This window comes from Thalassophryne amazonica, chromosome 21 (assembly GCF_902500255.1).
Source record: "Thalassophryne amazonica chromosome 21, fThaAma1.1, whole genome shotgun sequence".
Classification (NCBI taxonomy): domain Eukaryota; kingdom Metazoa; phylum Chordata; class Actinopteri; order Batrachoidiformes; family Batrachoididae; genus Thalassophryne; species Thalassophryne amazonica.
Window position 1 is genome coordinate 13,377,190 of NC_047123.1, and position 13,040 is coordinate 13,390,229.

The window sequence follows — 13,040 nt, forward strand, 5'->3', positions numbered from 1 at the left end:
CAGCCTGGTGATGGTTTATGCGGACGTCACCCAGAGCGCCGAAGGTGAATAAGGTGAATGGTGAAAAGTTAAGACAATACACGGCCGGCGAGCCGTCGGGTTGAGAATGCTGCATGCTGACGTTTCCCATGAACCCTGAGGTGTATAAGGTAAATAAGGTGTCATTCTGATGTCATCAGATGGCCAGTGTGCCGTGGGCTTGGTAACGGTGCATGCTAACATTGCCAAGGCCCTGCAGAAATAAAGAGAAGTTTGGAATAACAGAGGTAATAATTACAGAGAATTGGGAAGTTCAAACTGACTGGCAACCCACCAGGGCTGGGATCTGCGGATGGTGCATTCTTTGAGCTGTAGTCACCAGAAGTCCCCGGGTCAGAAAGGTTCTTGTAAGATGGTGTTTCTACTGTAAGTCCGGTGTATTTGTTTGTCTTGTTGTGTGAATGAGACATCTTGGGAGTGACGGCATTTTCATATGGTTGAAGCAGCGAGTGGTTGAAACCCGACAGCACCAACTGAAGTTCACTGATCAGCCGCATCATTTGTGACACACACACAGTCACAGACATGTATCTGTACTTTTAATTGTGTCTTATGCATTGAGGCTGAAATGACTGAGTTTTGCAGGCTTCACTTTATGCTCTGATACATATGCTAGGCCTGTAGGCGACGCTGTAACGCTCCCACAAAAATTGAGAAAAAGCCGATGGAGCATGCACAGAATGGTTGTAAGAGCTAATCATTGTAGCAGCTGACTCTACCCCCTTTACAAATCTGCACATTGACTAAAATAAAGTTTAAGAGAAAAAGGTTTCACGCTGATCATCTGCACATTTAAACTGAACAGTATGAGAATGAAAAAGAAAAGGAAAAAAATGCACATGCACACAGCAAGTTCTGTACTAAAGGCATGTAGACTATACGATGCAAATAAGAAGTGGGGAAAGTAATGAATTCTTCTTATTCAGTTGTTAGAATAATTACCAAAAAAATGTTATTTTAATGAGAAGGAGTCATGTTTTCATCCTTAAACGTTTCATTATTGTTAGCTCAGAGTGTTTTTGAGTTGTGCAATATTCTGTCAAAGTTGCTGAAGAGTTTTTGAGTCTCTGTTGAATTTGTGATGAAACTCATTCATTCATTCATCTTCTACCGCTTAATCCAATTAAGGGTGGCGGGGGGCTGGAGCCTATCCCAGCAGTCATAGAGCGCGAGGCGGGGTACACCTAGGACAGGACGCCAGTCTGTCGCAGGGCCACAAATAGACAAACAAACACAGACACACACACACACACACCTACGGACAATTTCAAAGAGTGCAATCCACCTAACCCGCATGTCTTTGGATGTGGGAGGAAACCGGAGCACCCGGAGTAAACCCACGCAAACACGGGGAGAACATGCAGACTCCACACAGAAAGGCCACGGGAATTGAACCCACGACCTTCTCGCTGTGAGGCAACAGTGCTAACCACTAAGGCACCGTGCTGCCACTATTATTATAATGATTATTATCAGTATTGTTATTTTATTTTACTTCTGTTTTGTATTTTGGTGTTTGCATTTGTTCTACAAAGTTTTAAAAAACAATAAAATGTTAACACTTCTCTTTATAGCAGTTCTGTAATTTCAGAAATGTAACAAAAACAACCACAAATATGTAAAATGAAGATAAAAATAAAAAAGTTGCACTAGTCCCAGTTTTTCCACTCACACCCACAGAAGCCAAAAGTTCTTCCAGAGTTGTGTCTTGGTGGCTTCCCTCACTTGTCTCCTCCCAGCATGGAAATTGAGCTTTTGAGAACTGCCTACCTGACACAGATTTACCATAAAGTACCACACTGTTTGTATTTCTGAATGATTGATATAAATGAAGTCTAAGAAATATTCAGTGACTTGGAAATGTTCATGTATTCATCCTCTGACATTTCTCAAGAAAACTGGCTGTAAAAATTATTAATTCATTTCTTACATTTAGAATAAACTGCCCTGTCCCAACCTTTTTTTTTCTTGGAAAATGCTGCAGGCTTTAAATGTAGGAGTGGATATATATTAACAGAAAATAAATAAAAATAAAGCTGACCACACAAACAGTGAAATATGTTGGTTTCATTCAGTCTGCAATTCCAGAAATAGAAGTCAAAGTAAATGTCAGGATGATTACGTGTCCACCACCACCACATTTTGAAAAACTAAGACCACAGGCCATGCATTATTTATGTTTTGTGTGTTTTAGTGAAGTTTGTATTTTTATTTTTATTTTTTTTTGATTAAGGCAATAAGTGCCTCCCTGTATTATCACAGAGGAACTCTTCCTGCTGCCAGATCTTCTGAATAAAACTGCAGAACACTAAAGCCTAAAAACTAAAAGAAGGAAAAAGTGGGAGCGGTACGGAGTGGGAGTCATTCTGAATGGGAGCGGGGGTCATTTTACCAGGAAATGGGACAGGGGCAGGATTTATTTATTTTTACTCTGGCCTGGGATTGGGATGGGACAGGAATTTTTCTGTTGGAGTGGGACGGGACAGGAGTGAAAATCACCCTCTAATGTGCGCATCAGGGACTTATACCGTATAAAAAAAAGAGGGGTGTTAACTAGGGTTGAGTATCCGGTATGGATAAAGCATTTTTGAAAGACACGAGCTAACAATGGAGCGTTGCCTAAACGTTACATCAAAGTGGCAGTAACGTTGCATCACAACGTTGTAGGAACGTTCATTTGTAGACTCTCCAGAACGTTCCTGGGATGTTGTCAAGAACGCTGCCAACCAACCAACCTAGAATGTTCTCGGGAGGTTGTGACACAACATTGCTGCAATGTTGTTGCAATGTCCCCCAACATGAAGAAACATTGTGAACACTGCATGAGTCTGTAAATTGCAAGTTTATTACTTTAGAAGTATTATTACAATAGCAATGCATTAAGCCATGGACAAGTTCTCAGTGAATGGATTAGTTCTCATCCACGCTCCAGTATTATACAACCCCTGGCAATAATTATGGAATCACCAGCCTCGGAGGATGTTCATTCAGTTGTTTAATTTTGTAGAAAAAAAGCAGATCACAGACATGACACAAAACTAAAGTCATTTCAAATGGCAACTTTCTGGCTTTAAGAAACACTATAAGAAATCAGGAAAAAAAATTGTGGCAGTCCAGTAACGGTTACTTTTTAGACCAAGCAGAGGAAAAAAAAAATATGGAATCACTCAATTCTGAGGAAGAATTAGGAATCACCCTGTAATTTTCATCCCCAAACTACACCTGCATCAAAATCAGATCTGCTCGTTAGTCTGCATCTAAAAAGGAGTGATCACAGCCGTGGAGAGCTGTTGCACCAAGTGGACTGACATTATCATGTCTCCCACACGAGAGATGTCAATTGAAACAAAGGAAGGATTATCAACTCTTAAAAGAGGGTAATCATCATGCAATGTTTGCAAATATGTTGGTTGTTCACATTCAGCTGTGTCTAAACTCTGGACCAAATACAACAACATGGGAAGGTTGTTAAGGGCAAACATACTGTTAGACCAAGGAAGACATCAAAGCGTCCAGACAGAAAACTTAAAGCAATATGTCTCAAAAATCCAAACCTGCCTTGGAGCTACAGCTGTCCTTCCTCTGAATGAGGCCTGCCCACCTGCGTACACTTTTAGTCACGGTTTCACGTGATGTGAGGAAAGGCGGGGGTGTTGCTTTTATTTATAAATCCAGGTTTACTTTAGTAACTGTTGGGGGTCATAAATATAATTCATTTGGATTCAAAGGATTCAAAGGAATGTTATTGTCATATGCACAGAAGAACATGTTCCTGCACAATGAAATGTGTCTACTGCATTTAACCCATCCTAATTGCCCAGTAGGAGCAGAAGTCGCCATTAGGCGCCCGGGGACCAGCTCCAGATGTACATCCCTGCCCTTGGTCAACAGCAGGGCTGAGCAAACCAACACCGACCCATAACAAACAACACACACACAACACACAACACATAGGCCGGCCCAGTACATAAACATATATATGAAAGCAAAACACGAGGGAAAGGAGAAAAAAAAACCCTCATAGCCGCTGCATTACACAGCGGCAATGAGGAAAAAATCCCCATCAGCACAGAAAAACAATAATCACACAGACAAAAACAAGGACACAGACGACAACCGAGATTTGAAAAGGTCCAGTTTATCAGAACACTCCGAGGCAGCCTGTTTGGCGCCGTCAACGGCCTTGTCCGACAATCCTGGAGGGGAGGGGGCAGCCTGCGCAGTCTGAGCACAGTCAATGTCAGAGCTGGAGAAGCTGAGGGGAGGGGGGAAGACCAGGGAGCGAGGCTTAAGTGTTGATCTTCTGAGGAGGTTTTATCACAGGCGACCTTGAAGTACAGCTGTATTTGGGGAAGCCAAATGAATAGCCAGATTAGCAGACGCCTGAAAGATTCCACAGTTCTGAGAACAGAGTGCTCTCAATGCATCTGAATGTAGAATGTGGTCTTCACAGACCAGTCAGAGCGGGTTTCCAGGGCTGCAATTCTATACAAGATGTTTTCCAACGCTGCGCAGCCACTGCCTTCCCAATCGAATCAATCATGTAGGGCAGCCTGGAAGGACCAATCAAAGCTGCTTCCACTTTCTTGATTTTCCGGTAAACCAGCGCAGTGCCCGCTCCATACAGCAGAAAGCCGGTCACCACCAAGCCGAATATGTACACATCTTCGACGTCCTCCACAGAAAGCATGTAAGGCACATGACCTGCCATCTCTTCCACGAGCCATCACGTAACATGCGTCCCGGCAGACAGGTCGGGTCCTCCGCCCCCGAATGTCTTGTAGAAAAAATAGTGTCAATTGCATTCAGAGACCAGCTTTAAACCGATCCATTTTTGTCGTTTTCCAGAAGAGCAAAGCTGCAGCCTCACAGACAACACGCCACAGAAGCAGGAAAGATAAGGAGGGAGGGAGAAGAGAAAAGTGCGTCCGTCTCGGCCGAGTGCAAGCTGGCAAAAAAAAAAAAATTGAGCATCTGATTCTCCGTTATGCCCATGATGCTAAGTACTGTCAAGGTCATAAAACTGGAAATCAGCTATGTTATATTGTCACTGTCTACAGGCCTCCTGGCCCATATTCTGATTTTTTTAGATGAATTTGGTGCATTCTCTCTAGTCTTTCAACTAGTGTAGACAATATTTTGATTATTGGTGACTTTAACATTCATATAAATAAGCCCTCTGATCCCCTTGGTAAATCATTTATGGAAATCATGGATGCAAGGCACAGACTCCTTGGTTCAACAGTTATTTGCGTGACCTTAGGCAGAAGGCTAGAGGGTTGGAACGGAAATGGCGAGTTCCAAATGAGGAGGTGTTCCACTTTACATGGTGTGATGCTGTCTTAGATTATAAGCATGCACTACTGGCTACAAAGCGTGCCTATTATTCTGATTTGATCAATAAAAACAAGCATAACTCAAAGGTTTTGTTTGAAACTGTGGAATTTCTCATTCATGGACAGCCACCTATTATTCGCTCTCCCTTTTCAGGACAGGATTTCTTGGACTATTTGAGAGAAAATTGAGGATTTAGGTTGAGCATATCTCAGCAGGCTTTGGTCCAACCACTGCATACTGCTATGGAGGTGGATGCGCCCACTGAGGTGTTACCCAGATGTACAGATTTTGATGGTATCTCGCTTGGCGCGCTGACAAAGCTCATGACGTCTACAAAAAGTACAACTTCTTTACTTGATCCTATACCAACAAAACTATTTAAGGACCTGTGGCCCATTCTTGGACCGACTGTGCTGGAAATTATAATCTCTCATTAACTTCTGGATCTGTTCCTAAATGTTTCAAGTCTGCAGCGATCAAACCATTACTTAAGAATCCAATCTCGACCCTAGTGTATTGAAGAATTATAGACCAATATCTAATCTACCTCACTGAGAATAATCTTTTTGAGCCACTGCAGTCTGCTTTAGAAAATATTACTCCGCAGAGAAACACTAAAGTAGTGAATGACCTTTTGCGAGCAATGGACTCAGATACCACTACAGTCTTGGTGCTGCTGGATCTTAGTGCTGCGTTTGATTACTGTGGATCATCATATTTTACTCAGTAGGCTGGAAAATCACTTTGGGATTACTAGAATTGCTCTTGCCTGGTTGACGTCATACCTGTCCAGTCGCTCTTACTGCGTATTCTGTAATGGCATCTCCTCTGATTGTAGGGACATAAAGTTTGGGGTTCCTCAGGGATCCGTTTGCTTTTTTCCCTTTATGTAGCACCTCTTGGGAATATCCTGCAGCGCTTTGGGATTTCCTTCATTGCTATGCTGATGACACTCAATTGTACATGCCAATAACTGCTGGTAATGTCACTCACATAAAATCTTTGGAAGACTGCCTCGGCATAAATTTGATCAGCTGGCACTTAGCTTAGGTCCGTGTGTTATACATTATACGGATAAAGTGAGGAACCTTGGAGTAATTTTGATCCTACGTTGTCCTTTGATCTCTACATTAGAGACATTAGAGGACTGCGTTCTTCCATCTGCAAATATAGCGAAGATTTCGTCCCATCCTGTCTATGGCTGATGCTGAGACTTTGATTCATGCATTTGTATCTTCTAGATTGGACTATTGTAATGCTCTAATTTTCTGGCTTACTACAGTCCAGGATCAGGGTCTTCACTGGTTCAAAACGCTGCTGCAGACTCTTGACACAAAGCAGAAAGTTTGACCATATAAACCCGTGTTGGCGTCCCTGCACTGGCTTCCTGTTCCTGCAAGATCGGATTTTAAAGTACTGTTATTAGTTTATAAAATCGTTCATGGACTTGCACCTCCCTATCTGGCTGACCTGGTAAGCCCCTATGTACCAGCTCGGGCCCCTGCGTTCTCAGGGTGCAAGACTTCTGTTGTTCCCAGGGTGAATAAAAAGTCTGCCGGTCACAGACCTTTCTCTTACCGTGCCCCAGCTCTGTGGAACGATCCCCCAGCACACATTCGGCAGTCGGATACTGTGGAGATTTTTAAGTCACGTTTAAAGACTCATTTGTTTTTTCTGTTTTATCATTAGTATTATGAAGTGTTTCTATTTGTGTATTCTTTTATGGCTGTCTTTCTTTTATGGTCAGGTTTTTTTTGTGTGAAGCGCCTTGAGACGATTTATCGTGAATTGGCGCTATATAAATTAATAAATCTGAATTTGAATATATTGATTCATAAGGCTGGTGAATTATATATAGTAGTTAATAAACGTCCCCTCAACGTGCACACGTTCCAAAGAAACATCCAAAAACTGTAACAAGTAAACGTTCCTGATGGAAGTTGCCAGGAGGTGGACAGAACGTTCCTAATTGTGCAACGATAATGTAACCTCCCAGCAACGTTGCAAGTACGTTCTGTGTTAGCATTGTAAAACTTGTCAATATCTGTGCGCTTGCTGAAGGGAAATCCTGATTGGCTAACTGACTGTCTTCTCACACTGTGACTGGCTAGTCACTCACAGCATCCACCCCTCCCTACACAGACACATCTCTGCAGCCTCTCGGGACACACACACACGTGATCTCTCTCTGTGCTTGGCTTGATTCTACCTCACGTTGCTCTCTCAGTACGCTTTAGGTTTTCTTCAATTCGCCTCTATTTTGGTTTGTATGGTATCTAAAGTTACTTGAACTTGTTTCTTAACGTACACGGTGCATTTGACAAGACAGAGGTGAAAATGGCTCGCGTCAGTCACTGCCCTCCACTCCGGTCTGGGTTTTTTTTTAATCGTTTGTTTGCTCTGTGATATAAAGTCAGTTGGAAAACTTTGCTCCTACTGAACGCGGTGCTTTTGAGAAGAATACAGTGAACAAGGCTGACATTATTTCCGTTTGCCATCACTTGATGTTTGCATGAATCACCAAGTTCATACAGATCATTAAAAATAAACAGTAGAACAACCTCTTTCTTAGCAGATATCAAAGCTAACTACATGCCATCGTAGTCTGAACTATTGGCACCCCTGAATTTACAGAATTGAAATTGTTAAAATGCTAACAAGAGCAAACCAAGATTTCTCACATCTGCCAATCCAGATGTGGATCACCTCCAAAATTCAGTGGAATCTCCCATGCCCTAATATCTATCTGTGGTGCAAATTTGGTGAGAATCCCTTAAATAGTTTTGACTTAATACTTCAAAGCCTATAAAGTGAAATCTTAATCCATATCACTTCCAAAATTCAGTGGAGTCTTCCATGCCCAGTGTCTATCTGTGGTGCAAATTTGGTGAGAAGCCGTGAAGTACTTTAGAGGTAATCCTTCAAAGCCTAAGTGAAATCTTGATCCAGAATCTGGATCTGAATCATCTCCAAAACTGAATGGCACCTTCCATGGCCTAATATGCATCTGTGGTGAAAATGTGGTGAGAATCTGTGCAGTAGTTTTGATGCAATCCTGCAAACAGACATGACAGACAAATAATAAATGCAAATGATTTTATTCCATCCTTGACAGATGTAATTACCAATTCTGCAAATTCAGAATACATCACAAATTGTCCAGTGTCCAAAGGTACGAAACAATAACATCAATGTTTTGGAGAATGAAATAAAATCTAGAGACAAAAAGTTTATTTAGGAATGAATAAATAAATAAATAAATAAAAAAAGATCCATTAGGACCAACCCAAACCCCCTTCTCACTATTCATATATTAAAATAAATGACAATTACATTACGCATCAATCCAAGATATGTGCTGTTCAATACTCACCTAGTGCCTAAAAATAAGTTAAATAAATATAAACAATCAAACTGTTTTATATAGAAATAAACCCATCTCTCCTTGTGAACCGTGCTTGTCTGTATACATTCTTAAAGTGTTCTATACATTTTTAATAAGTGCTCTGTATTACTGCTTCTTTTCATCCAACTCATTCCACAAATTCACCCTACAAACTGAAATACACACACAACTGTGCAAAACGCTCTTCTTAAATTATGACCACCCTCCCTGTCACAAACACTTTTTAAATGTTTCCCGGAAGTAAATTATGCTTTGCTTTATACACAAGGATTTTCTTTCACCAAAACATTAAATCTAGGGTTGCATCTCAGATGTACCTTCTGACAAATTATAAGTTGAACTTTCAGGTTTTTTAAGAAAATCCTCCTCTATACCACTTCATCATGAAGCTGTATAACTGTGGATAGAACCCCCCCCCCCCAAAAAAAAACATGCACTATGCACAATTTTGCCAATCACAGTCAGGGAAGCCTGTAACTTCTTCTGGGTTGTCCTGGTGTCTTGGTGGCTTTCCTCACTCTTCTCCTTCTTGCACAGTCACTCAGTTTTTGAGAACTGTCTGCTCCACACAGATTTACCACAGAGTGCCATACTGTTTGTATTTCTTCATAACTGATGTAAATAAAGTACAAGACATGTTCATTTGTCCATACCCTGACTTGTCTGGAGAAAAACTGACAATAAAATTGTTTATTTACAAGTACAGTAGTGTTCAGAATAATAGTAGTGCTATGTGACTAAAAAGATTAATCCAGGTTTTGAGTACATTTCCTACTGTTACATGGGAACAAGGTACCATTCAGTAGATTGGTCACAAATCCAACAAGACCAAGCATTCATGATATGCACACTCTTAAGGCTATGAAATTGGGCTATTAGTAAAAAAAAAAAAAAAAAAAAGTAGAAAAGGGGGTGTTCACAATAATAGTAGTGTCACATTCAGTCAGTGAGTTCGGTCATTTTGTGGAACAAACAGGTGTGAATCAAGTGTCCCCTATTTAAGGATGAAGCCAGCACCTGTTGAACATGCTTTTCTCTTTGAAAGCCTGAGGAAAAATGGGACATTCAAGACATTGTTCAGAAGAACAGCGTAGTTTGATTAAAAAGTTGATTGGAGAGGGGAAAACTTATACGCAGGTGCAAAAAATTATAAGCTGTTTCATCTACAATGATCTCCAATGCTTTAAAATGGACCAAAAAAACCCCCCAAAAAAACAAACAAAAAAAAAAAACGGAAAACAACCATCAAAATGGATAGAAGAATAACCAGAATGGCAAAGGCTCACCCACTGATCAGCTCCAGGATGACAAAGAGTCTGAGTTACCTGTAAGTGCTGTGACAGTTAGAAGACGCCTGTGTGAAGCTAATTTGTTTGCAAGAATCCCCCGCAAAGTCCCTCTGTTAAATAAAAGATGTGCAGAAGAGGTTACAATTTTCCAAAGAACTCATCAACTGGCCTAAAGAGAAATGGAGGAATATTTTGTGAACTGATGAGAGTAAAATTGTTCTTTTTGGGTCCAAGGGCCGCAGACAGTTTGTGAGACGACCCCCAAACTCTGAATTCAAGCCACAGTTCACAATGAAGACAGTGAAGCATGGTGGTGCAAGCATCATGATATGGGCATGTTTCTCCTACTATGGTGTTGGGCCTATATATCGCATACCAGGTATCATGGATCAGTTTGGATATGTCAAAATACTTTAAGAGGTCATGTTGCCTTATGCTGAAGAGGACATGCCCTTGAAATGGGTGTTTCAACAAGACAATGACCCCAAGCACACTAGTAAACGAGCAAAATCTTGGTTCCAAATCAACAAAATTAATGCCTCGCAGATGTGAAGAAATCATGAAAAACTGTGGTAATACAACTAAATACTAGTTTAGTGATTCACAGGATTGCTAAAAAAGCAGTTTGAACATAACAGTTTTGAGTTTGTAGCGTCAACAGCAGATGCTACTATTACTGTGAACACCCCCTTTTCTTTTTTTTTTCTTTTTTTTACTAATAGTCCAATTTCATAGCCTTAAGAGTGTGCATATCATGAATGCTTGATCTTTTTGGATTTGTGAGAATCTATTGAATCTACTGGTACCTTGTTTCCCATGTAACAATAAGAAATATACTCAAAACCTGGATGAATCTTTTTAGTCACATAGCACTACTATTATTCTGAACACTACTGTATTATACCAAAGGGGCCCATTACTTATGCAAGCCATCATCTTGGATTTGCTTTCCACTCGAGTCTGTAAGATAAAATAGGAAGATAATTTTAGAAATTTTATATCGAGAAGACTGATTTACTTTTTGTTGCAATGCCACAAAAAAATTAAAATGCGTGAAATACCAAGGGGCTGAACACTTTTTGCAAGCCACTGTGTAATGGTTGTACGTTGCTTTTATGGGTGTTACTCCAGACTTCCACAAAGTTTAGATTTAGGTATGGTAAAACAAGTGAAAGGTACATTATATACAGTGTCTTCTATTCCTGTACTGACCCACTCCATCGCCATCTTTGATTGAATGTAACTTATGTGGGATTTCCAGCTGATTTTGTGGTCCAGTATCACCCCAGAAATTTATTTTCATACACTCTCTTAACATTTTCTATTTTGATTAGCACATCAGTATCTAGACCACAATTTCCAAATGAAATAAATTTAGTTTCATTTAAATTTAAATAATTTTTAATCAAACAACCTTTTTAATTTATTCATTTCTGTTGAGCTATTGCTCAAAAGCAGCTGGAAATTCTCCCAAGAGCAAAAAAATGTAATCAGTGAACACAATAAATTTCAAAGTTTTGGATACTTGACATTTGTACAGAAGGAAAAGTGTTAGACCCCAAACTGATCTCTGAGCAACACCACAGGTGATATTCACCTATTTGTACAAATTGCTGCCTTCTTGTTAAATCGCTTTCCAGCCAGTTCAGTAGTTCCTCTAAAGGCCCCATCACACATAACAGGATTAAAGCCGACTGGCGCACGAAGGAGAAATCATATGCTACTCATGAAAAATCAGAGGTACAGCAGTCGCCACAACCATTCTGGCAAGGCACATGCACTCAACATTCCTGTGCTGCTTGTGGCGGAAATCCATGCAAATGGTGTGCAAGATGAGGTTGCACTGCCATCTGATCGTGTTCGCAGCATTCACACAGCGTGTCGAACGCAGGTCGGACATATCGTGCCACAGCCGATGAACTGAACAAAATCATCCGCCATGTCGCACCATAGCCGAATGGCGCGGTTGAGGCAGCCATCACACCTCCGGCCAAATGTCTGGGAATCCCGGACGAATGGCCATTCGACCCACTCTTGGCCGGGGTTGGCCAAAGTCCAGGTGCCACCCACGAACATCCAACACCACTCGCAGGGCACTTAGAAAAGGCGGGGCTATTTGTGCAGCTGACACAAGAGTTTCTAAGTGCCACACAAGTGTGCCGTTACCAAGCAACACAAATGTCATGCAAATGCCCCACCTCCACAACACACATGGCATGCGAGTGTGTCTGTTGGGAAATGTACTGGTTTGAAAAGAGATTAGGTATATACGTACTAATAGTTTTGCTATTTCTTCAATGACTTTTTCATCACTATCAATATCACTATCAATATCATTCAAGTCAGATATTTTTGTTCTTGCATTTATTATCATAGTTTATTATTTCCTACTACATCTACTGTCCCGAGAAACATTGACCATGGATTTCGATCCAGATTATCTTGCACTACCCCTTCTTTCGTTACATCTGGCTCAACTTTCTTTTCTGCCAATTCAGGCCCAATATTTACCAACTATATTTATCCTTCATATTACACTGGTCAACATGATGTTTCTTGCATGGAGTTTTTCCAGCAGATTTTGGGTAATTTCGAAGCAATGAATCTGAATCTAGGTAGCACAGTGGCTTAGTGGTTCACAGCAAGAAGGTCATGGGATCAATTCCCACCTGTGGCCTTTCTGTGTGGCGTTTGCATGTTCTCCCTGTTTGTGTGGGTTTCCTCTGGGTGCTCCGGTTTCCTCCCACATCCAAAGACATGCGGGTTAGGTGGATTGTCCGTAGGTGTGCGAGTAGGTGTGAATGTGTTTGTTTGTCTGTTTGTGGCCCTGCAACAGACTGGCGTCCTGCCCAGGGTGTACCCTGCCTCGCGGTCTATGACTGCTGGGATAAGCTCCAGCCCCCCGCGACCCTTAATTGAACTAAGCAGTTGAAGATGAATGTATGTGTGTGTGTGTGAATGTGAATCTG